The sequence below is a fragment of the Odocoileus virginianus genome, chromosome 26 (assembly GCF_023699985.2).
Source record: "Odocoileus virginianus isolate 20LAN1187 ecotype Illinois chromosome 26, Ovbor_1.2, whole genome shotgun sequence".
NCBI lineage: Eukaryota > Metazoa > Chordata > Mammalia > Artiodactyla > Cervidae > Odocoileus > Odocoileus virginianus.
The window spans coordinates 6196089-6223551 of NC_069699.1; the positions used below are offsets into that span (position 1 = coordinate 6196089).

At 40.0% G+C, this 27463-nt stretch overlaps 1 long non-coding RNA gene across 1 annotated transcript in view; it reads left to right on the plus strand.

The window, feature by feature from the left end:
- Positions 1-8545: 8545 nt before the first annotated feature.
- LOC139031197 (uncharacterized) overlaps positions 8546-27463 on the plus strand; it is a 36332-nt gene continuing 17414 nt past the window's right edge. Inside the window, exon 1 of the long non-coding RNA XR_011483589.1 lies at positions 8546-8918. This is a non-coding gene — a long non-coding RNA (uncharacterized lncRNA). The remainder of the gene's footprint in view (positions 8919-27463) is intronic.

Consider the following 27463-nt stretch of genomic DNA (forward strand, 5'->3'; position numbering starts at 1 on the left):
ATCTCCTTTAAGATAGACTGGTTGGATCTCCTTGCAGTCCAAGGGACTCTCAAGAGTCTTCTCCAACACCACAGTTCAAAAGTATCAATTCTTCTATTGTCTTTATTCATTATTTATTGCTGAGTAGCAAATTACTTCAATTTAATGGTATTAAAAAAAAAAAACAGTATAGGACTTCCCTAGTGGCACAGTAGATAAGAACCCACCTGCCAACGCAGGGGACAGGTTCAAACCCTGCTTGGGGAAGAATCCACATGCCACAAAGCAACTAAGTCCATGCGCCCACAACTGTTGAACTCGCATGCTGCAACTGCTGAAGCCTGCGCCCCTAGAGCCTGTTCTCTGCAACAAGAGAACCTACCACGATGAGAAGCCTGAACACTGCAATAAAGAGTAGCCCCCACTCACTGCAACTAGAGAAAGCCCGTGCAAAACAACAAAGACCCAGCACAGCCAAAAAATATGTATGTGTGTACATACATACACATACATATACATACAGGGGACTTCCTTGGTGGTCCAGTGGCTAAGACTCCTCGCTCCTAAGGCAGGGGCCTGGGTTCCATCCCTGGTCAAGGAACTAAGATCCCTAAATCAAGGAACTAAGATTTTAGGCTGCATGGCACCACCTAAAACAAACAAACAAAAAAATCAGTATATATTCATAATCCCACGGATGGGTGACCAGGAATTTGAGAGCAACATAGCTGGATGTTTCCTCACACACTCTTTCATGAAGCTGTGTTTAAGACATCAGCCAGTAACAAACATATGAAAAGATGCTCAACATCACTCATTATCAGAGAAATGCAAATCAAAACCACAACACGGTACCATTACACGCCAGTCAGGATGGCTGCTATCCAAAAGTCTACAAGCAATAAATGCTGGAGAGGGTGTGGAGAAAAGGGAACCCTCTTACACTGTTGGTGGGAATGCAAACTAGTACAGCCGCTATGGAGAACAGTGTGGAGATTTCTTTAAAAACTGGAAATAGAACTGCCATATGACCCAGCAATCCCACTTCTGGGCATACACACCAAGGAAACCAGATCTGAAAGAGACATGTGCACCCCAATGTTCATCGCAGCACTGTTTATAATAGCCAGGACATGGAAGCAACCTAGATGCCCATCAGCAGACAAATGGATAAGGAAGCTGTGGTACATATACACCATGGAATATTACTCAGCCATTAAAAAGAATTCATTTGAATCAGTTCTAATGAGATGGATGAAACTGGAGCCCATTATACAGAGTGAAGTAAGCCAGAAAGATAAAGACCATTACAGTATACTAACACATATATATGGAATTTAGAAAGATGGTAATGATAACCCTATATGCAAAACAGAAAAAGAGACATAAATGTACAGAATAGACTTTTGGACTCTGTGGGAGAAGGCGAGGGTGGGATGTTTCGAGAGAACAGCATTGAAACATGTATATATATATATTTTTGAAACATGTATATTATCTAGGGTGAAACAGATCACCAGCCCAGGTTGGGTGCATGAGACAAGTGCTTGGGCCTGGTGCACTGGGAAGACCCAGAGGATTGGGTAGAAAGGGAGGTGGGAGGGGGGATAGGGATGGGGAACACATGTAAATCCATGGCTGATTCATGTCAATGTATGACAAAAACCACTACAATATTGTAAAGTAATTAGCCTCCAACTAATTAAAAAAAAAAAAAAAGACATCAGCCAGGGCCTGCAATTCGGGAGACCTAGGTTTGATTGCTGGGTTGGGAAGATCCCCTGGAGGAGAGCATAGTAACCCATGCCAGTTTTCTTGCCTGGAGAATCGCATGGACAGGAGCCTCGCCAGCCCCAGTCCATGGGGTTGCACAGACTTGGACACGACTGCAGCGACTTAGCGTGCACATGCGCTGTCATCTGAAGTCTTGACTGGGTTGGAGAATCTCCCTTCCAGGTGGCTCACTCCAATGGTTGTGGGCAGGAGGCCTCAGCTCCTCACCTCTTTAATTTTTCCAGAGGTCTGCTTGATCTTTGTGACATGGCAGCAGACTTTTCCCCATGTGAGTGATCCAAGGACCAAACAGAAATTGACAATGTTTTTTATAGCCTTATCTCAGAAGTCACACCATCGTTGCTCCAATAGTCATTGCTTATAGGGATCAGGGTGGGAGGGAACAATACTACTGCGTGAAAACTGGAGGCAAGAATGGGGATTTATTATGAAAGCTGATAACACACTATCTTTCATTGTGATGTTTGAAAAATGGGAACAGGAATCAAAAGTTGCAAGGATTAAGTTTTTAATAGTTAGTTTGAAACAGTGAGAACAGAAGAAATTCAGAAAAGCCTGAAATTATTGAGGTTACTCACAGTGAGAACTATCCCAATTTTCCTGTAATTATTTTGACAGTGATATATTCCAATCATCATTTTAACAAGCTGAAGTCCATTTGAAATGTATACAGGATATAATCAGATGTTTAATACAAATTTCTATTATTGTACAAGTGTGAATGAGTCTAAAGTTTGGTATCTGGTTTTTGCGAAAACTGAGTAATAATTGCCTAAAACCATTATATTTGAAGTGACTTAAAATCAAATTTGTGGGGCTTCCCTCGTGGCTCAGCGATTAAGACTCTGTCCCTGATCAAACTGTAACCACATTTTAAAATTATTAACAGAGAAGTCCTGACTACAGTATTACAATAAAATTCACAGATCAATTAAAAATTTCTTAAAGCTTCAAGACTGGTTTTTTTAATTACCTTGGAAACTGACATTTATTTTTAAAATATGGGAACTTCCCTGGGGATCCAGTGGCTAAGACTCTGTGCTTCCAGTGCAGTGTGTGCAGGTTCAGTGCCTGGTCAGGGAACTAAGATCCCATATGCTTCTTGACCAAAAAAGAAAAAGAAAAATTGGCAACAAGTTATGTGATTTGTCATAGTTGTCGTGTCCGAATCTTTGCAACCCTGTGGACTGTAGCACACCAGGCTTCCCTGTCCTTCACTATCTCCCAGAATAGATATTTCCAAATCTGTTTAGGTCAAAAAGAGATTGCCAATCTGAAAAATATGTTCTTATAAAAATAGCACAGTTAATAAACAAACGAGTGATTTTTTTAAAAAGTCGTATGTAATCCAGTTCTTTTTCATGCAATTGGATGAATGCATAGTTGACTAGGAAATTTTTATTATGTTTGTAAAATGGTGATGTCTGTGAAGATGTATGTTGATAAACTGATGAAAATATTTTCAACCAAATAGTAAAGGATTTTAGCACACAGCATTTTCTGGAATTAAAAGCATGGGAATAGGCAGAGATGAAACATATCATGGATACAACTCCAGAAGTGGTAATTCACATCAAGGCCCTACTTCAAGAAGACATTTTGCAAATAATCTGTTTTTGTTGTTTTTTTTAAGAGGGCTAGTAAAGAAGTAAACGTTGCTTTTAAAAGAAATTAGTGGTTTGATCATTTCTTCTTTTGAGTAAAAGTTATATTTAATATGTTGGTTTTGAAAACTTGCTTTACTATGCAGATACATACTGACTTAGAAAGAGCAGCTGGTCACAGGTTTCTAACTTAATTTTGAATTGTTATTTTTTTTATTTATATAAAAAAGAAAGTAAATGCTATGACAAAGAGTAAAATTTGGATTAAATGAATGAATTCTTTATAAGACCATCTTATCAATCACTAAGTTGGATCATTTGCATTTTAAAAGCTAAACTCTCAAATGACAATTACAAAGCAAAGCTAATGTTTTGACTGCATGTGACAAGACTCCTGGAGTGAAAATAACGTCTGAGTTAGAGGAGAGTTCAGGCTTCCCTGGTGGCTCCACGGTAAAAAAAAATCTGCCTGCCAATGCAGGAGACATGGGTTCGATGGATCCCTGATCCAGGAAGATCCCCTGGAGAAGGAAATGGCAACCCACTCCAGTATTCTTGCCTGGGAAATCCCATGGCCGGAGGAGCCTGGCAGGCTGCAGTCCGTGGGGCCGCAAAAGAGTTGGACATGACTGAGTGACTAAACATCAGAGGAGAGTTTATGGTGGAACTATGGGTTGTTTGAGAATTCTGGTTCATTTATATTAGATTTCAAATATTGGCAGTTAACTAAGAATCATCAGTAAGCTTTTCCAGTCACTGAAAAAGTCTTTTGACAAGTATCCTGAGAAAAGAAGGCAACGGGAATGACCAATCCCCCCCACTGCCTTTGTTTTGGCTGAGACTCAGGGCATGCAGTCCCCAACCAGGGACTGAACCTACATCCCCTTCTGTGGAAGGAAAGAGTCTTAACCGCTGGACCTCCTGAGAAGCCTGGGGAGCAGGAATGGTTAGAAATGAGTTCTGTCTGCCAGTAAACCAAAGCAATTCAATCCTGTGATGCACAGTGGTAGACAGCTATATATTTTTTCTGCCTAGCACCCTTTTCCATCCACCTTTGGGTTTCAACCAATTTTCCTTTGGGTAACAGGAGAAACAGACCAACTGCTTTGGTTTGCCCTAACTCAGTTTTAGCACTTAAAGTTCTATGCATAGGAAACTTTATAGTCCTGGGTAAGCAGGAAGCATCGGTCATCCTGGGAGTGTGAGATGTGGAGTGGTGACAGGCTCGTTTCTTCCCAGATGTAGGTGTGGCACTTGATCAAGGCCTGATCACTTATGGCATCCTACCCACGTGGTCACAGTGATTGAATGAGAAGTGGATTTAAGCAAAGCTGGTCTGTCTCTCCCAGAGGGAATAGGGAAAATGAGCTCTTTTCAACTTGTACCATTTACCATGATCACCATCTTGATTGCCTTATGGAAGGATCCTTCCTAGAAGTGGAGAGCCAGGGACCTGATCATCTGACCCCTGGAAACAGCCACTGATGAAGCCAGCTGCCACCCTGGACTTTAAACTTACTAAGCTATAAATTCCCTTCTCTGCTCTAGCTTGTTTAAGTTGATTTTCTCTTGCTTACAACCCTAAGAATCCAACAACCTGTCAGCACGAAGGCGTACTTATTAAAATTTTAATCAACAGGAGTCTGAAAATGTACTTTTCCACCTCTTTGTCAGCTTTCAATGCATCTCTACTTAATCATTATCCCACATAACACTTAAAGCAGGTAAAAAAATACACACACACACACACACACACACATATATATATGGAGATTTAACTGTTTGGATTCTAGAAATATTGTGACACCAACAGCAAAAAGAAATTGCCTAGTCTGAGCTGTCAGGTCTGTGTTATTTAGTCTAATTATCCCAAATTGATGCAATAACTTTCATCAATTACCCAAGGAAACAAATAGGAAAAGTCCTTTGAAAACTTTCCTGATTAGCAAGAAGTGTGAAATGTTTCTGAAGTTAAAATAAGCATGGCCAGGTTATGGATTAGAATGTAAAGTTGACATAAAATTTTAAGAGCCTAGAATTCAAAGACATTTCTTACTTGTGCTTCATTGTTTTAGTTTATATATATCCCAGGGCACATGTTCTTTCTTTCTTTCTTTGTTTAGTACTTAGGAAAGGTATTTCTGTACAAAACTTAGCAAAGTCTTACAGTGGAAATAGAGACCTATTAAAAACCTTGAAAACAAGCAGAGACATGACCAGAGCCACTAACAGCAATAGGTAAGATGGTCTGAGAAAAGAGGAGGTTACAGATGAGACCCCTTAGGAGCTCAGTGCAGTTGTCTAGACAAGTAATAATGACCGTCTCAGGAATGATACATGATTTCCTGCTCTGGTTTTCCACCTGCCCCATGCAAGCGCCAACCGTAAAAGGGAAAGGACATACTAAATATTTAACAGTCAACATACATAAAATGCTTCATTTAGCAAACACCCAGACTGCATTTATCAAGAGCCAGACACTATTCTAAGCACTTTACAAATATTAGCTCATTTAACTCTCATTACAAATTTACGAGGTAGTGGGACTTCCCTGATGGTCCAGTGGCTAAGACTTTGAGCTTCCAATGCAGAGGGTCCGGGTTCAATCCCGGATCTGGAAACTAAGACCCCACGTGCCGCATGATGCAGCCAAAAAATAAGTGAACAAGTAGAAATGAGACTTTGCACCTTGCTCACCCCTGGGCAGATCCCAGGGACCTACTGCCTAGACCTGCCAGTCTACATGTTCCAGTGTTACATGGGAGGAGCAGAAAGAACAGTGAGCTATAGAGGTGTCTTGAGGGTAGGAATGAAGGACAACTTAGCAGTGAACTGCTCATGTCTGATAAGCCAAGTATCAGACGCCTAGGTAATAGAGAGGATTAGGGATCCTACCAAATTCTCCAGAAGGCAGGAATTGGGATGAAAACTTAAGGAGAAAAGGGTAGCAGGGACCACACAATTTGACCAAGATTAAATTTCCACCACTCCAAGTGGAACAGAGGCTTACAAGAACAATTATAAGGGAAATTATACAGGATACAGGAAAAAAAAAAGAAAATAGGGACTTCCCTGGTGGTCCAGTGATTGGGAGTCTGCGTTTTCGCTGCAGGGGGGCCCAGGTTTGGTCACTGTCAGGGAAATGAGAACCCACAGGCCATGTGGTGTGGCCAAAAAGTAAATAAATAAATAGAATATTAAAAGAATGAATGTAGTATCTTTGTATATCTGAACACGTTGCCTAAGATTTGTATCCACAAAGCACAGAAGCACAGAGGTTACTGACCTGCGTCCTATCATATGCCCATAGGATAGAGTGGCAGAATGAAGGAAGTTACAATGGGAGAGATTCAGTCTTCGAGAAGACAATGGATCTTCTCAGGGGCTCTGTTAACATTATGGCTCACTGTACCTTGTCGGCCTCACATGCTCAGCTTCCCATGCTGTTTCTCCCCAGTTAATATGCTCTCCGCTTCCAACTTTTTGTTTGGAAATCTTATATGTCCTCCAAATCCCAGCACATGAAACCATGAAGCTGTGAGCACTCCTTCCCGATATCTCTGAGATTCCATCATGTATACATAGAGGGTGTGTGTGTGTGTGTGTGTGTGTGTGTGTGTGTCCTAAGCCACCTCAGTCTGCCTGACTTTTTGTGACCCCTTGGACTGCAGCCCACCAGGCTCCACTGTCCATGGGATTCTCCAGGCAAGAATACTGGAGTGGGTTGCCATGCCCTCCTCTAGGGGATCTTCCCAACCCAGGGACTGAATTCATGTCTCTTTTATCTCCTGCATTGGCAGATAGGTTCTTTACCATTTGCATCACCTGGGAAGCCCATATATGGAGGATATTCCATATTTTCTGCATGAATAAAAAAAGCACTTGACCTCATCTTATATTTCTGTCTCTCCATGTCTCACCTCCCTAACTAGTTTTTACTTTCTGTGAGGGTCTGGACTGTATTATATACATCATCATTACTGTTTCTTTTTTAAAAGAGTTATTCTCTATTTTATTTATTCTTTTTATTCTTCTATTGAAGTATAGTTGATGTACAATGTTATATGTTACGGGTGTACAGGTATATAGTGATTCATAATTGTAAAGGTTATACTCCATTTACAGTAATTGTAAAATATTGGCTATATTCCCTGTGTTGTACAATACATCCTTGTATCTTACTTTTTACATAATCGTTTGTACCTCTTAATCCTTCACCCCTATATACCCACCTCTCCCCATTACTAGCTTGTTCTCTATACCTATAAGTCTGCTTTTTTGTAGTATTTTTTTAGATTTAAGATATAAGTGGTATCATACAGTATTTGTCTTTCTCTGACATTTCACTTTCAGCATTTTTTCATAACAGCATCAAATACATAAAAGGTATTCACTGTATATATGAAAAAATTAATTCCCAGGGTGTCTGTGCAATAAAATAGAATACCTAGCACCTTAGATTGGGTTCTTCCAGAAGCCAGCTGAGCCACAGCTTCAAGTTGAAGTTCTTCTGGCACAGGTTAATAAGGGAGGAAGGGAAGCAGGACAGTGAAGGGGACGCAGACAAGAAAAGGGTGCAATTTTTGATGAATTCTTGGACATGGTCTGAGCGTGTAGCGAGCTCTGGAGCATAAACTGCACCTTGAGTTCCTGCAGCCTTGAGGTTAGAGAGCTGGGCTTCATCCACCCTCACCAGTCAGTGGCTGCCTACCAGCCACCTTGGGGGATGGGCACTCCCAGGCATCTGGAACCTTCCAACTGGAGGTGGCTCCAGTAGCCCAGGGGCAATTCTTTGAAGAAGGTTGCTGGTATAACCCCAGGAGTTTCTGAGGGTTTCTGAGCAGTGTATCTCTGTGTTCATTGCACCTGGGAACAAACAGGTCATAGAGGGCATCTTTGATTCATTTTGAACATTATGTTCCTGTTCATCCTTGGTTTTTTTTTTTTTCTGGTTCATTGATTTTTTTTTTTCCTGGTCTGTTTGCTAATCTATATTGTACCTCCTTGTATTTGTTTATATAAAACAATAAAAAGAATTTTAACTATTCTTAAACGCAAGCAAATACCAGATAGTCCAAAGATTTATATCTAAAAAAGGAAACCATAGAAGTCCTGAGGAAGGCTCCCAGCTACTTTGGGAAGTAGGGACTTGAGAAGGTCAAATTACTCTACAGAGGAAATGGAAAGAATTTGTTTTTTTATTTTTTCTTTATTTTTTTCTTCTGGGAGGGCAAGCAGAGAGGAGAGAGGAGTAAGGCAGAAACAACAGATGGAACCAAAAGACTGCCAGGAACGAGTGCCTGATGTTTGATTTTAAGATGCTGTGTGGCTCTGTCCCGCTAAGCGGTTGTTACAGACAGCTCCAAATCTTGGGTAAATAGGAGCTGCTTCTGGCATAGAAACTAAGCGATGGATTGAAGAGGAGAGATGAAAGAACAGCCTGGAGCTGCACTTGGAGAACAAGAGTTCAGTGTCGGCAGCTCACACCAGCCAGGCCAAGAGACCAGAACTCCACAGGGGATTGCAGCGGTCGTGACCCAGGTACTGGATTTCCTTTTCCTGGAGGCATGGAATATGACCAAGCCAATCTTCTCTAGATCCTTCTGATAACTGAACTGCACTGAGGAAGCTAAAAGCCCTTCAAAGTGTCTTTACAAAGTGCTTTTATAAAATAATGTCCAATCATAATATGGGAGAAGTTACATAAGTTGTGTGAAAATTACAGAATAAGGCAGAATCAGAACCCGAGAAGTTCCCAGTCCAGGCTTCTGTTACATATTTTTGTTCCCCAGCATCAGCTTGCAATGACAGGGCCAAAGCTGCTGACTGCATCTGGTGCTTCTCTGAAAAGCTTCACAGTGAAACCGGGAATCTCAAAAATGGGTTCATTTAAATCCCCTCTGTGTCATTCCTGCCTGAAAAGTCGCAGACTTGGGGAATAAGATAAATATATAGTCACCATGACAAATTTCAAGTTTTGGCCAAATCAGTAAAATGAGTGTGTACCCTCCCAAGGAGGGACTATGGTGACAACCAGCTCTTAAGAGTGCATAGATATGCAGAGGTTGGGACCAGTGGGGGAGGGAGGTGGTTGATTCAGGAAGTGATCCCTGAAAGGATGATGAGAGAGTTGAAAAGTGAGACCAGGAAGGAAAGAGAGCCAGGAAAGGAGACGTTAATGAGTGAGTTACTACAGTGGGTAATCAGGGCTCTATCCTTGTGCAGAATACTTAGAATTGTCTCATAGAGAGGCAAGGAAGATGGGATATTTATTGACCAATTCCTGGACCTCTTTGGTTGAAGGTTGCTCTTGGGTTTTTTGTTTATTTGTTTGTTTGTTTTTCTTAATTTGACTGCACCAGATCTTAGTTGGGGAATGCAGGATCCTTGATCTTTGTTATAGCATGTGGAATCTTTAGTTGTGGTGTGTGGAATCTAGTTCCCTACCCAGAGATCGAACCCAAGCCCCTGCATTGGGAGTATGGTGTCTTAACCACTGGATCACCAGAGAAGTCCCCCTCTTAGGGTCTTAATTCCCCAGCATTCCCTCATTGCCAGAGGAATGATCTGGGAGAGAAATATGTGACTTCAGTTGTCTGCAGGTAGGGACAGTGAGAGTTTATGTGGTCTCTTAGTTATGTGACTTTTCTTCTCTGTGCTTCAATTTACTCACCTACAGAAGCATGTTGATAACAATTGAAACTTACAGGGTTTTCATAAGAGTTAAATGACAAAAGCTATATATGTAAAATGCTTAGAAAATTCTCAGGAGTAAATTTAGTAATACAATTCAATGTTAAATACATGTTAAATCTGCCACGTTCATTAAACTAATTTGTTACGTGAATTATAGCTATTCTGTCTTATTCTTTGGAACGATAATAACTTATTTGCATTAGTTGCCTTTTTTCTAAGCAATCTAATGTTTTTTTCCTTAACAGATTTCAACTTCATTCATGCTTATAATTGTGAATTTTATAATGTTCATAATGAATAGTTATAAACGTGGGTATCCATGAAGCAGATGACAGATTAAGTAATTTCTACACAGCTTGAGCTGCAGATCAAGTTTTATGTACAGTCAGGTTTTTCTTTTCTGTTTTGGTTTATTTTCTAATGTCACCTCTGCTAAAGGAAATGACCTAAGCTTTGCTCCAGATCATGGGGACTGGCACTGTGTTTGGGTATCACTGTCAGCTACTGCTAAATATTATGATCAAAGGTGAATCTTGAAATTAGAGCAGTTTCTTTTTTTATTGATACCATTTCCAGCATTATGCAAAGTCAACGAACATATGCCCTAAACTAGAAAAAATATTTCAACTTGGGAAACAGAAAAAAAAATGGATTCCTGGGAATTTCCTGGCGATCTAGTGGTTAGGACTCAGCGCTTTCACTGCTGGGGCCTGGGTTTGATCCCTCCCTCGTGCCTCAGATGGTAAAGAATCTGCTTGCAATGCAAGGGACCCGGGTTCAATCCCTGGGAGACCCAAGTTTGATCCCTGGGTTGGGAAGATCCCCTTGAGAAGGGAATGGCAACCCACTCCAGTATTCTTGCATGGAGAATTTCATGCACAGAGGAGACTGGTGAGCTACAGTCCATGGGGTCACAAAGAGTCAGACACAAGTGAGCAGCTAACATTGTGGGGAACTAAGACCCCACAAGCCAAACTACACAGTGTGGCCAAAAAAAAAAAAAAAGAAAGAAAGAAAGAAAGAAAGAAAGAAAGAAAGAAAGAAAGGATTCCTAATCTACTTCTGGCTGGTTTTTGTCTGGGATTTCTTCATGTTCAGGTACAATGTTTAGATGTTGTTTACAACCACACGATGCCATCTGCTTATGTCCATTATGTGCACTGAAAGTCATCCATTGCCGAGAAAGGCTGAAATGCTCAGGGATTGATCTCCTCAGTTTCATCATCTTGAGATATTGCATCCTCAATATTAAAGGTTATAATATGTCAGTTGTGTGAGAGCTAGTGAAGAGGGTAAATATATCTCTGACATGTGCTACTCAAGCAAGCCACTTGAAAACTGGCTTTAAAAATGACATACAGAAATGTATTCAGATGATCCCTCCTTAAAAAGAACAGCAAGAACAGGAAAGGTGCTTCTCCCCTCAACAAGAAAGATGTTTCTGTAGGGAAGCTCAGTTATAGTTGTTGCTTTTTTTTTTTTTTCTGCCTGAGGTGAAGCTTGAGGGATCTCAGTTCCCCGACCAGGAACTGAACCTGGGGCCTGGCAGTGAAAGCACTGAGTCCTAACCACTGGACCGCTAGAGTAGTCCTTTTTTTCCCCTTTAAGTTTTAGAGCAATGTTAGGTTCACAGCAAAACTGAGTAGAAGGTACAGAGATTTTTCCATGTACCCCTGGCCTCCACATACACACAACCTTCCCTACTATCAACATCCCCCACCCCCCAGAGTTGTACGTTTGTTACCATCTATGAATCTACATCAACACCTCTTACAACCATAGTTTATGCTGGGATTTACTCTTGGTGCTGAGTATTCTGGTATTCTGTGCCGTAGAATACCTGGCATGTAGGCTTCCCAGGTGGCCCTCGTGCTAAAGAATCCACCTGCTAATGCAAGACACATAAGAGATATGGGTTTGATCCCTGGGTTGGGAAGACCGCCTGGAGGATGGCATGGCAACCCACTCCAGTATTCTTGCCTGGAAAATCCCATGGACAGAGGAGCCTGGGGGGCTACAGTCCATGGGGTCGCAAAGAGTCGGACACGACTGAAATGACTTAGTAAGCACACATGCATAATGACATTATGATATGGCGCAGAAGATTCACTGCCCTAAAAACCCTTTGTGCTCTGTCATCTCTCCCTTGCCCCAACCCCTGGCAACCACTGATATTTTACTGTCTCCATTGTTCTTGCTCGTCCAGAATGTTAGAACCATAGAGCCTTTTCAAACAGCCTTCTTTCCCTTGGTAACATGCATTTAAGGATCCTCCATGTCTTTTCATAGCTTGATAGCTTATTTCTTCTTAGCGCTGAGTACTAGCCACTGTCTGGATATACCATGGTTTATTACCCATTCACCTACAGAAGGACATCTTAATTGCTTGTAAGTTTTGGCAATTATGAATAAAGTTGCTTTAAAGATCTGTATGTAGGTTTTTGGGTAGACATGAGTTTTCAACTCATTTGGGTAAATACCAAGCTGGATCATTTGGTAACAGTGTATTTAGTTTCATAAGAAGTCTCCAGGTGATTCCTTAAAAAACTGGAAATAGAACTACCATATGACCCAGCAATCCCACTCCTGGGCATACACACCAAGGAAACCAGATCTGAAAGAGACACGTGCACCCTAATGTTCATCGCAGCACTGTTTATAATAGCCAGGACATGGAAGCAACCTAGATGCCCATCAGCAGACGAATGGATAAGGAAGCTGTGGTACATATACACTATAGAATATTACTCAGCCATTAAAAAGAATACATTTGAATCAGTTCTAATGAGATGGATGAAACTGGAGCCCATTATACAGAGTGAAGTAAGCCAGAAAGATAAAGACCAATATAGTATACTAATGCATATATATATGGAATTTAAAAAGATGGTAACGATAACCCTATATGCAAAACAGAAAAAGAGACACAGATGTACAGAACAGGCTTTTAGACTCTGTGGGAGAAGCCGAGGGTGGGATGTTCTGAGAGAATAGCATTGAAACAAGTATACTATCAAGGGTGAAACAGATCGCCAGCCCAGGTTGGATGCATGAGACAAGTGCTCAGGGCTGGTGCACTGGGAAGACCCAGAGGGATGGGATGGGGAGGGAGGCGGGAGGGGGGATCGGGATGGGGAACACATGTAAATCCATGGCTGATTCATGTCAATGTATGGCAGAAACCACTACAATATTGTAAAGTAATTAGCCTCCACCTAATAAAAATAAATGAAAAAAAAAAGAGAAAGTAATGGGAAAAAAAAAGAGAAAGTAATGGGAAAAAAAAGAAGTCTTCAGGCTGTCTTCAAAAGAGATTGTACCATTTTGCAACCCCACTATCAATGAATGATAGTTCCTGTTGCCCCACATTCTCACAAGCATTTAGTGCTGTCAGTGTTTTGGGTTTTAGGTGTGCTGTGTTAGCTCACACTTACTTTAATTTGCATTTCCCTAATGGCATACAATGTGGAACATCTTTTTGTATGTTTATTTGCCATCTGTGAGGTATCTGGTGAGCTTTCTATTCCAATCTTTGGCTTATTTTAAAATCAGGTTGTTTCCTTATTATTGCATTTTAAAAAATCTTTGTGTATTTTGCATAACAGTCCTCTATCAGACATGTCTTTTGCAAGTATTTTCTCCCAGTCTGTGGCTTGTCTCTCATTCTCTTGGCAGTTTCTTCCACAGAGCAGAGCGGAGTTTTTAATTTTAATGAGGTCCAATTTATCAATTATTTCTTTCATGGATTATGTCTCTGGTATTACTTCTAAAAAAGTCATCACCATGCTTGAGGTCAGCCAGATTTTCTCCTATGCTACCTTCTAGGAGTTTGACATCAATAGTTTTGCATTTTACATTTAGTTCTATGATCCATTTTGATTTATTATTTTTGTCACAGTTCTAAGTTCTGTGTCTGGAAATTTTTCTGTTTTTGCACATGGATACCTTGCTGCTTGGCACCATTTGTTGAAAAAGATGATCTTTTCTCCATTGTATTGTCTTCGTTCTTTTGTCAAAGATTAGCTGACTCTATTTGTATGAATCTATTTTTGAACTCTCAATTCTATTCCATTGATCTGTTCATCTATTCTTTCATAATGCAGTCCTCTGACTTTGTGCTTTTCCTTTATTATTGTGTTGGTTATTTTGAGTCTTTTGCTTCTTTATATAAATTTTAGAATCACTTAGTTGATATCCACAAAATAATTTGCTGAGATTTTGATTGAGACTGTGTTGAACCCACAGATCAAATTGGGCTGAACTAACATCTGGCATGCTGCAGTCAACAGGGTCACAAAGAGTCGGACACAACTGAACAAAATAAAAGTGACTGAACAAAAATAAACATCTTGACAATTTGAATCTTCCTAACGATGAACATGAGATATCTCTACCTTTATTTAGTTCTTTTTTGATTTCTTTTATCAGAGATTTATAATTTTTCTCATATACATCTTGTTGCTGATCTTTGTAAAGTATGTATTTAAAAAAAAATAAAGTATGTATTTGAAGACATACATACTAGTTGCACTTTTGTTCAGTCACTAAATTGTATCTGACTCTTTGTGACCCCATGGACTGCAGTATGCCAGGCTTCCCTGTCCTCCACTCTCTCCTGGAGTTTGCTCAAATTCATGTCCACTGAGTCAGTGATGGTATCAAACCATCTCATCCTCTGTCGTCCCCTTCTCCTCCCACCTTCAATCTTTCCCAGCATCAGGGTCTTTTCAAATGAGTCAGTTCTTCACATCAGGTGGCCAAAGGACTGGAGTTTCAGTTTCAGCATCAGTCCTTCCAATGAATATTCAGGACTAATTTCTTTTAGGATTGACTGGTTTTCATCTCCTTGCAGTCCAAGGGACTCTCAAGAGTCTTCTCCAGAACCACAATTCAAAATCATCAATTCTTTGGCACTCAGCCTTCTTATGGTCCAGCTCTCACATATGTACATGACTACCAAAAAAAAACCATAGCTTTGACTAAATGGATCTTTGTCGACAAAGTAAAATGTCTCTGCTTTTTAATATGCTGTCTAGGTTGCTCATAACTTTCCTTCCAAGGAGCAAGGGTTTTGTAACTTCATGGAGGCAGTCACTGTCTGCAGGAAATTTTAGAGCCCAGGAAAATAAAATCTGTCCCTTTTCCCCTCTTCTATTTGCCATGAAGTGAGGGGACCAGATGCCATGATCTTAGTTTTTTGAATGTTGAATTTTGAACCGATTTTTTCACTCTCCTCTTTAACTCTCGTCCGGAGGTTCTTTGGTTTCTCTTCAGTTTCTGCCATTAGAATGGTATTATCTGCATATCTGAGGTTATTGATATTTCTTCTGGCAATCTTGATTCCAGCTGTGATTCATCCAGCCTGGCATTTCACATGATGTACTCTGCATATAAGTTACAGGTTTTTTTTTTTTTCATTTCTTTTTATTAGTTGGAGGCTAATTACTTGCATATAAGTTAAATAAGTAGGGTGACGATATATAGCCTGGACGTACTCCTTTCTCAATTTTGAGCCAGTGAGTTGTTTCATGTCCAGTTCTATCTGTTGCTTCTTGACCTACATACAGATTTCTCAGTAGACAGGAAAGGTGGTCTGGTAGTTCCATTTCTTTAAGACTTTTCCAGTTTGTTGTGATCCAAACAGTCAAAGGTTTTATCACAGTCAGTGAACCAGCAGTAGATGTTTCTCTAGAATTCCCTTGCCTTTTCCATGATCCAGTGAATGTTAGCAATTTGATCTCTGGTTCCTCTACCTCTTCTAAATCCAGCTTGTACATCTGGAAGTTCTCTATTCATGTTCTGCTGAAGCCTAGCTTGAAGGACTTTGAGCATTACCTTGTTAGTATGTGAATTAGGTACAATCATGTGGTAGTTTGAACATTCTCATTCCTTGGCCCTTCTTTGGGACTGTGGCAAAAACTGACCTTTTCCAGTCCTGGGGACACTGCTGAGATTTCCAAATTTGCTGGCATATTTAGTGCAGCACTTTAACAGCATCAACTTTCAGGATTTGAAATAGCTCAGCTGGAATTCTATCACCTCCACTAGTTTTGTCTTTAGTAGTGCTTCCTAAGGCCAACTTGACTTCACACTCCAGGATGTCTGGCTCTAGGTGAGTGACCATACCATTATGGTTATCCAGATCATTAAGACATTTTTGGTATAGTTCTGTGTATACTTGCCATCAGTTCTTAACTTCTTCCGCTTCTGTTAGGTTCATACCATTTCTGTCCTTTATTGTGCCCATCTTTGCATGAAAAGTTCCCTTGATCTCTCCAGTTTTCTTGAAGAAATCTCTAGTCTTGCCCATTCTGTTGTTTCCCCCTATTTCTTTGCACTGTTCATTTAAAAAAGCCTTCTTGTCTCTCCTTGCTGTTCTCTGGAACTCTGCATTCAGTTATGTCTGTCTTTCCCTTTCTCCCTTGCCTTTGTAAAGCCTCTTCAGACAACCAGTTTGCCTCTTGCAGTTTTGTCATATTTACATTTTTTCCAACTATTACATTATTTTTATTACTATATTTATATTATGTGGCAAAAAAAAAAACACACCCAAGCCTGTTTCAGAACATTTCCAATCAACATCAATTAAGTGGTGAAAAATAACTACAAATTATAACAACTTTTGATCAATACCAACATGAAAGAAAAAGTTCTTTGGATATGGTTCCATCCCCAATAAGAATATAACACAATGACCAGCACAAATGATATCCACACTGACACTTAAAGCTGGTCACAGTTTTGAATCTCTTTCATGAAGCTAGCACATTTGATAAAATAGTTTTTTTAACCCTTTTAAGAAGGGTCATTGATCTGTTCCAAATTAAAGGAGACTGAAGAGATACAACAATTAAAAGCAATGTGTAATCCTGGATTGGACCCTGGACTAGGGGGAGAGCAGATATAAAGGTCAATACTGGGATTATGCATGAATTTTAATATGGATTAGCTAGTAGCATTGCATTAATGTTTCACTTCTTGATTTTGATCACTCATATGTCCTTGTACTTTGGAAATATACACTGAAATATTTAGAAATGAAAGGCCTGATATTTTCGGGTTTCTTTCCTTTTTTGTTAAACTATAGTGCATGTTGTACATGTATACGTGAAAAAGTGTACTTTTTTTTTTATACAGAGGGAGATAATGAGAAATATAATGCAGGAAAATGAAAACAAACTAGGTAAAGAGTACATAAACAATCTTTGTACTCATCTTGAAACTTCCCTGTAAGTTAGAAATCATAACAAAATTAAAATCACCAAGCCAATAAAAATGCTCTAAAATTAAGTCTAAAAAGTTTAAAAATCATGTATTTGACATATTTTCCTGACTTCACTCTAATATTTCACACTTTTTAAAAAGCCAATTCAATGCAATATTTGGCCTAAAAATTTAAACATAAGTAAAAAACAGCTTAAAATATTACATAATGTTCTAGTAATACATGACTGCTAGACAGAAAATACAAAATTGAAGAGAAACACTTAATCTTAGGTTCTTATAATCTTTTGTTTCACTATTTGTGAAGTTAATACTCATGAAAAGATAATAGTATAAGTAAATTTTTTTTCTTCAGTGAAAGAGACCTGAGAGAAGACACACTTCTTTGCCTTCATGAGAAGTGGGAAGTGTTTAGAGGTACAAGGACATTATGTAAACAAATTACTCTCAAATGGTTTGGAAAATAATAATATGAGATGGGACTTCCCTGGTGATCCAGTGTTTAAACCTCTGAACTTTCAAAGTAGGGGGTGCAGATTTAACCCCGATCAGAGAACTAGATCCCACATGTCCAAAAAATAAATAATAATAATGATAAGAGAAGCTAAAAAAGTAAAAGTGGCTTAAGGTTAACAAAAGTGGGACTGAGATGAAGCGTGTATGGGAGTTCTTTGTACCCTTTTCTTTTTCTTTTTCTTTTTGACTGAAACTTTTCTGTAAGTTTGAAATTATTTTGATATAAAAGATTACAGGGAAAAAAATCCCCAAACACCTATTATGAGTCATCAGACAGTCCTTCTTATAGCCCTTCTGGTCTGTTCCATATTGCACAATCTGCTTTCTGAGGCAGCTGTCAGCATGGGCACATGTCTGGATCCACCCCATTTGGCCTTCTATCTTTCTGGCGTCTGCATCTCAAGCCCTGGGACTACCTGCCAGTGAGCCTGACTCAGGCTAGGACATCACTACCCTGAGCAACTCGGCCAAGACTGGTCCAACTGGTTAGGGTCCTCTGACCGTGCATGTAGTTAGGCAGGCAAGTAGCGCCAACAGCACACCAATCAGTAAGTTATGTCTGACTCTTTGCAGCCCCACTCTTTGCAGGCCACCAGGCTCCTCTGTCCACGGAACTCTCCAGGCGAGAATACTGGAGTGGGTTGCCATTCCCTCCTCCAGGGGATCTTCCCAGCCCAGGGATCGAACCCACGTTTCCTACATTGTCAGGCGGATTCTTTACCACTGAGCCACTTGGGAGGCCCCACAGGCCCATTATAAAATATACGCTGTTTAGCTGAAGCGCTAAAAACGAAACAAAATCAAGTTTGCTTCAGCAACAGACCAGTGTGCTGTTTTCTGTTTGCTGATAGATCCTGAGCAGCTGAGAGCACTGATCCTTGCTGTGGATACCTGAAACCTGGCTGGCATGAGGCACTATATCCCCTTCCTCCCCGACCCCCATCTCTGATTACAGTTTTTATTTTCATGATTTCCTTCAGTATAAAATCAAGGTCAGGGAGCATATTCTTCCCCACAAAGATGGTGATTAAAGCAGTGTGTGGACTGACATTCAGTCTAACCTTTTATTTGCATATCCTTTCTTGCTTCCTATAGAGCTGGTGTGTCATCAGCTGATAGGAAAGCACATTTTCCTGGTATGAAAGTACATTTTCCAGGCTCTCAATATTATTGTAAATATTAGGAAACATTCATTAAAGGGGAATTTACTGTATTGGATTTAGGATATTTAGTATATCACAAATGGGATAGCTATGAAGGATGTAAATTGTAGTCAACAGAGGATTTGAAAGGAAGACATATATATATTCACATGGTGATGCATGCTGGGTGAAAATTTTTTTGTGCATAACTTAGTGGGGGGAAGAAAAGAGTGCATTGACTCAGTGGAATCAGATAAATACATTTTGATCAGCAAGGGCACAGGCACTGATAATGAGGAAGAGGTAGTTCAGTTTCTGCACTTTTTTAGTTAAAAAGTGAAGTGAGACAGAGCTGAGGTTGTAGCAAGGGGAACAGAGAGCTTGACTGAGAACAGGCTGCATAACCTTATGAGTGCACACTAAGGCCTGCCCTCTATGCTAATTTCATTATAATGAGCAAAACCACATGGAAGCATTGATAGCATAAGTTGCATCAAGAGCCATTTGGACACTTGGAAGGTCTGTTGGGCATAACATTTAGAAGGAGCTTCAGGAAAAGATAAAAAATTATATCATCTGGGAAGGACATAGATTTTAATTAATTGATTTACTTACTGTATTTCATCAGTCTTATCTAAGTCATATGGAGAAAAAAGGTTCTTTCCAGCGAGCCTGTTCCCCAGGATGCAAAAGGGTGGGTGAGGAAGAGATACGGGTGTGGTTGTCTTTCCCAATTCCCCCTGTTTTCCAGGAGCTCAGGTAAAGTTAAAAACTGGCAGTGTCTTTGGAACAATTTCATCCCTTTCACTTCATCTTCAAATAAGAACATGGAGACTTCTTGGTGAGGAGTTCTTTTTTTTTCTTTTTTGGCTGTGCTGGGTCTTCATTGCTACAAATGGGCTTTTTCTAGGTGTGGCAAGTGGGGGCTACTCTCTAGATGTGTTGGAGGGGCTTCTTATTGCAGTGGCTTCTCTTGTTGAGGAACAAAGGCTCTAAAGCGGGTGGGCTTCAGTAGTTGTGGCATACAGGCTTAGTTCCTCCATGGCATGTGTGATCTTCCTGGACCAGGGATCAAACCCATGTCTTCTGCATTGGTGGGTGGATTCTTATCCACTGTGCCACCAACAAAGTCCTAGATGAGGAATTCTAATGCCCCAATTTATTGCAGCCTATCCTAGGACACTCAGAAGCTCAGAACTGGTTCCAAAGCTCTGGGTCATGGATCAGGTAGGAAACTGGAGAATGCAGCAAGACGCAGGGAAACCAACAAAGGGGAAGGGAATAGCATACCATTAATGTCTCCTGAGTATTTCTTAGCACTCAAGTACAGATTGCAGGGTGACGATATTATCATCCTGCTTATTTAACTCACAAGCAGAGTACATCATGCAAAATGCCAGGCTGAGTGAATCACAAGCCAGAATCAAGATGCCCAGGAGAGATGTCAACAACATGAGATATGCAGATGACACCACTCTAATGGCAGAAAGTATAAAGGAACTAAGGAGCCTCTTGATGAGGGTGGAAGAGGAGAGTGAAAAAGCTGGTATGAAACTTAATATTTAAAAAAAAAAAAGAAGATAATGGCATCCACTCCCATCACTTTATGGCAAATAGAGGGAAAAAAGTGGAAACGGTGACAGATTTTTTTTTTGGGGGGGTGCTCCAAAATCACTGCAGATGGTGACTGCAGCCATGAAATTAAAAAACCCTTGCTCCTTGGAAGGAAAGTTATGACCAACCTAGACAGCATATTGAAAAGCAGAGACATCACTTTGCCAACAAAGGTCCATATAGTCAAAGCTATGGCTTTTCCAGTAGTCATGTATGGATGTGAGAGTTGGACCATAAAGAAAGCTGAGCACTGAAGAATTGATGCTTTTGAATTGTGGTGCTGACAAAAACTCTTGAGAATCCCTTGGACTGCCAGGAGATCAAAGCAGTCAATACCAAAGGAAATCAACCTTGAATATTCATTGGACAGACTGATGCTGAAGCTGAAGCTCCAATCCTTAGGCCACCTGATGCAAAGAGCTGACTCATTGAAACAGACCCTGATGCTGGAAAAGATTGAGGGCAGGAGGAGAAGAGAGTGGCAGAGGATGAGATGAATAGACAGCATCATCGACTCAATGGACATGAGTTTGAATAAACTCCAGGAGATGGTGAAGCCTCCAGGAAAGCCTGATGTGCTGCAGTCCGTGGAGTTGCAAAGAGTCGGACATGACTTAGCGACTGAACAACAACAGATTGCAGAAATTTTAGAGACACTTGACTTCCTGGAGAATCAGACAGCCCTTGTATATAAGGAGAAAAAGGGTTCCTTGGTGAGCATAGATATTAAATAAAAGGAATACATTGTACCTGTAAGTTCCGAGGTATCATGGACACTGCTCACACCTATAATTTCCCCCACTGGTAAAGCAACAACATGAAAATCAACCAAGGACCAAGGATCTATGAATCCACACGGCCCTGCCTATCTTGCTTCCCAGGGCTCCTGCATGGAGAAAACTTGGAAATGGAGACACCAAACTCTCTCGTATCATAGATTTAAAAAAATTTTTTCCCTTGGCCATGCCATGTGGCTTGTGGGATCTTATTTCCCTGACCAGGGATCAAACCCACTCCCCGTGCATTGGAAGCACAGAGTCTTAACCACTGGACCACCAGGGAAGTTCCTCTCTCCTCACAGCTTTCCAGGATTGGTTTTGTTAAAATTAAACTTTTAATTTTGTACAGGATTATAGCTGATTAACAATGCTGTGATAGTTTCAGGGGGATAGCAAAGGGACTCAGCTATACATATACATGTATCCGTTCTCCCACAAATTCCCCTCCCATCCAGGCTGCCACACAAGCAGAGTTCCCTGGGGAAGGGATAGTTAAGGAGTTTGGGATGGACAGGTACACACTGCTATATTTAAAATGGAAAACCAACAAGGACCTACTATATAGCAGAGGACTGGTTTTGATATGCACGTGAGAGGAGCCGGTCACTCCTCCCTGCTCCAGGGGAGGTCAGAGATGAAGGTGAGATGCCTCAAACTTAAAACAGAATGTTCTCTTGGAGCATGGGTTTGCAATAATAAACGGAACAAGAAGTCTTTGAGCACTTTCCCCTCAGGTATGCCAAGAGCACTTTTCCCTCCTGCTCTTACATAATTTTGACCAACTCAAGAGCTAAATATCTGTGAGAATGCATACATGATGGCGATTTATTTTCTATGTCCAACAGTGTCATTTAATAAAATAAATGTTGCCAACAGTTCATTCTGCTAGCTCTCCAAGCCTAATGTTTGACATGAACTTTGTTGCCTGGACATCCTTGCTTTTTGATGATAATTTGATTTACTCCTATTTTGTTACTCAAACTGCAACTTTGAATGATCTTTTCCTAGTCTTGGCCTCCTCCCCTATGTTTGTAACAAGACCCATTAGCTACATCGCTCTGAAATTAGTTAGCAGTGATGGCAACTCTGCAAATATACCCCAAGCCACTGAACTGCACACTTTCAATGGGTGACTTTTACAGTATGTAAATTACATCTCATTAAAACTGTTCTTTTTTTTTTAAGTGCTAACTCCCAGTGTTCATTGCGACACTGTTTACAATAGCCAAGATATGGAAGCAACCTAAATTTCCATCAACAGAAATGGATAAAGAAGATATAGTACATATACACATTGGAATAATTACTCAGCCATTAAAAAGATAAAATAATGCCATTTACAGCAACATGGACGAACCTAGAGCTTGTCATACTGAGTGAAGTGAGTCAGATAAAGACAAATATCACATGACATCACTTATATGGGGAATCTGAAAAAAAAATGATACAAAAGAACTTATTTACAAAATAAACTCCCAGACTGAGAGGAATGAGCTTATGGTTCCCAGGGGAGGGGTGGGGGAGGGGCAGTTAGTGAGTTTGGGATTGACGTGTACACACTGCTATATTTAAAATAAATATCCAGCACTTCCCTGGTAATCCAGTGGTTAAGACTCTGCACTATCAATGCAGGGGTGCAGGTTTGATCCCTGGTCAAGAAGCTAAGATCCCACATGCCTCAAAGACAAAAAACCAAAACATAAAGCAGAGGCAATATTGTAACAAATTCAATAAAGACTTAAAAAATGGTCCTCATCAAAAAATCTTTTAAAAAAAGAAAATAAAATGGACAACCAACAAGGACCTACTGTATAGCACAGGGAACTCTGCTCAATATTATATAACAATCTAAATGGGAAAAGAATTTGAAAAAAGAATAGATACATGTATAACTGAATTACTTTGCTGTGCACACCAAACTAACTTTTTGTTTAATATTGCAGTTAAAGAGCAGAAAGAGACTTGTTTATAGAACATAGCTCACATGGGTAAAAGAATTATGATTAGATATTATCCCTGCCCATCTTTATTGTCTTAAAGAGAGGTTTTATATGGGGTTGGAGCAGCCGTTTCTTTGAAGCAGGTGACTTGCTGAGAGGGAAAATCTCCCTTTCCCTAACACTATCTCTAAAAAAAGGTAGAGGATCAAATTCTGCTTGTACATATTACAAGTAGAAAGCTGAGATTATTTTTAAAAGACTGAAACCAATGTGGTATTATCTGAATGTTGGACATTATGATTTTTATAGAGCAATGATTCCCAACCTTGGCAGTACACTGGAATCACCCGAGGAGTTTGAACAATACAACAACTGGGTCACGCTTGAAGAGACTCTGATTTACGTGGTCTGAGGTGTGGCTGGGGTTTGGAATTTTAAAAGCTTTGCTAGTGATTCTAGTATGTAGACAAGGTTGAGGTACACTGCCATGGAGAAAAAGGAGTAGCAGAATATCTGACTAGTTTATTAGTCCCTTGGTGCTCTGAAATTTCCAGTTACTGCTCATTTTTAAAAGCTTAAATTTATGCCTAAGTCAGACAAGTGATGTTGGTAAGTGCCTAGAACAGCTAAGCTATTCTTAGTGGTTGTATTTAGGTTACTAATTTTAAAGTCTTTATTGAATTTGTTACAATATTGCCTCTGTTTTATTTTCATTACTAATTGTAAGCTTCCAATAACCATCTTTCAATGACTGATGTAATGACTTGGGGATATGGAACAACACAGCAGAGAGCATCAAAGATAAACTTATTTCTTTGAAAAATTTCTCACCTCTATTGCTCTTTCTTTCCAGAACTATTTGTTAGACATTAGACTCTCTGGATTAGTTCCACTCATTGATTTTCATATCCTTTTTTCCTTTTATTTCAAATGTCTTTAATTTTGATTCTACTTTCTAGGAGAATTCCTCTATTTTGTTTTCCAAACTATCTATTGAATTTTAAAATGCTGGTTGTTATATTTTTATTTCCAAGAACTTTTTCTAAATCTCTTACTGTACTTTTAAGAAATCTGTTCTTGTGTCATAGATGTAACTTCCGTTATCTCTCTAAATGTTCTTACAGATTTTTTCCTGCTTCCTGCATATTCTGTTTACCTGAACTTCCTTTTTTTTATCTCTGTCTTTCATGATAGAATGTGTCCCTAACTGTTTATTTAGTAGGAGGATAACAAAAATATATTGGAAGCTCTGTATGTATGGATCGGATCACTAGGGGGTGATCAGGCAAGAACAAGGATGTTTGATTTGTACTTCACCAAATGTCAGGATCTTTAGGTTTGTTCCTCTTGACTAGGGCGTTTTCTCAGAGAGTAATCCTTCAACCTCCTGCCTAGAATGCAGTTATGGGTTGAATTGTGTTCCCCAAAAAGATATGTTGCAGTCCTCACCTCCAGCACCTCAGAATGTGACCTTATTTGGAAATAGGGTTGTAATTCATTAAGATGAGGTCATTCTGGTGTAGGGTGAGCCTTAATCCAATATGATGGTGTCCTTATAAGAAGAGATAGAGACACACACAGGGAAAGAACCACCATGTGCGGACAGAGGGAGAGACTGCAGTGACACATCTAGGTACCAAGGAATACCTCGGGTTATCAGAAACTAGAAGAGACGGGGAAGAATCCTAGGAGCTTTGGAGACAGCGTGACCCTGCCAACACCTTGATTTCCAACTTCTAGATCCTTAACTGTTAGACAATAAAGTGAAAGTGAAAGTGTTAGTCACTCAGTCTTGTGACCCCATGGGCTGTAGATCACCAGGCTCCTCTGTCCATGGGATTTCCCAGACAAGAATACTGGCATGGTAGCCATTCCCTTCTCCAGGGGATCTTCCCGACCCAGGGGTCAAACCCAAGTTTCCTACATTGCAGGCAGATTCTTTACCGTCTGAGCCACCAGAAATGTTTTAAACCGGCTAATTTGCAGTGCTTTGCTACAACAGCCCGAGGAATTAATATAGATGCCTAAGCCTGGTTTTCACGAAATAGCAGGGAAAGAATGCTGCTGATCCCATTCAGTATCTAGACCATAATTAAACCCCCCTCTTCTCACTAGGGCGCTTTACCCCTGCCCTCAGCTCTGCCCCATATCCTCTTTGGTTCAATTTTTTCAGTATCTGAGCCTCCAGTATTATGCTATTGTGGAGGAAGGATAGCCTTCTGGAGGCACCAGAAGGGGCAAGTAACTTTCTGTTCCTCAACTGCTATTTTAACTGCTCCTTCTTCATATAATCAGCCAAACCTCCCACACGCTCATCCTACCTTTGGAAGTACTGGGTCCTTCTTTTATAAATAGAATTATATTTATTTATTTTGGGCTGTGCTGGGTCTTCGTTGCTGCATGAGCTTTTCTCTAGATGCAGTGATGATCGGCGGCCACAGTGGGTTCTCTGGTTGCAGTCCACGGGCTCTAGGCTCGGTAGTTGTGGCTCACAGGCTCTAGAGCACAGGTGCAGAAATTGTGGTACAAGGGCTTTGTTACCCCATGGCATATGGGATCTTCTAGATCAGGCGTTGAACCTGTGTCTCCTGCATTGGCAGACAGATTGTTTACCACTGAGCCACTAGGGAAACCCTTGGTTCTTCTTTTTTAAAGTCTTCTTTTTATTTATTTTTTGAAAGATTTTTTTTTTGAAGTGAACCATTTTTAAAGTCTTTATTGAATTTGTTACATTATTGTTTCTGTTTAGGTTTTTTGGTTGTGAGGTATGTGGGATCTGAGCTCCCCCATCAAGGAGTGAATCTGCATCCCCTGCATTGGAAGGTGAAGTCTTAACCACTAGACCACCAGAGAAGTCCCAGTACTTATTCCTTACTTATTCTGAGTTCAAGTCTTTTTGGAGGGTTTTGCCCTTCAATGAAGTTTGTTCTAAATTGCTCCCCCCACAACTGAAAAGTAAGTAGGCTTTCAGCTTTTTCAGTGCTGTTAAGTCTGGATTTTTGGTTGTCAATATTTTGGCTTTTGTTTTTTGTTCTTATGAGTCTATATCTTTAAAAAAAAATCATATGTGATAATTTTGGTGAGGATTTGGGAAGGAGCAGATGAATGTATGTACTCAATCAAGCATGGTCAGCTAGAAATCCAACCATATAATTTTTTAGAGGATCTAGTTGTGAGTTAAGTAGAAAGAAAAGAGAACTTGTTCAACTTGATAAAACCTACAGCTAATAAAATATTTAATTATATATAATGTTTAATGGCAAAATTATTGAATGCTTTCTCCCCTAAGATCAGGAACAAAACAAGTATGTTTATTGTCACTTTTACTCATCACTGGAGATGCTAGCCAGTGCAATAAAGTAAGTTTTGCTTTTTGGAACTTTCTGGAAAAGAAAATTTTTTTCTGAATACTTTCGTATTAGTTGACTCTGTGGATGTGGAACCCATGGATACAGAACTTGTGGATACAGAGGGTCAACTGTAGTTAACTGTATGTCAAATGTACTTCAATAAAGCTGTTAAAAATTCAACTCAAAGAAAGATAAATGTCATATTATATGTGGAATAAAAAAAATGATACACGTGAACTTATTTACAAAACAGAAAGAAATCCAAAGACATGGAAAACAAACTTATGATTACCAAAGAGGAAAGGGTGGTGAGGGAGGGATAAATTAGGAGTTGGGATTAGCAGACACAGACTACTGTGTGTAACATAGTTAAACAACAAAGACGTACTGTATAGCACAAGGAGTTATACTCAATGTCTTAATAACCTCTAATGGAAAAGCATCTGAAAAAAAGAATCTATACCACACTTATGGCAGAAAGTGAAGAAGAACTAAAGAGCCTCTTGCTGAAAGTGAAAGAGGAGAGTGAAAAAGTTGCCTTAAAACTCAACATTCAGAAAACTAAGATCACAGCATCTGGTCCCATCATTTTATGGCAAATAGATGGGGAAACAGTGGAAACAGTGGCAGACTATTTTGGGGGGCTCCAAAATCACTGTAGATGGTGACTGCAGCCATGAAATTAAAAAATGTTGCTCCTTGGAAGAAAAATTATGACCAACCTAGACAGCATATTAAAAAACAGAGACATTACTTTGCCAGCAAATGTCCATCTAGTCAAAGCTATGGTTTTTCCAGTAGTCATGGATGGATGTGAGAGTTGGC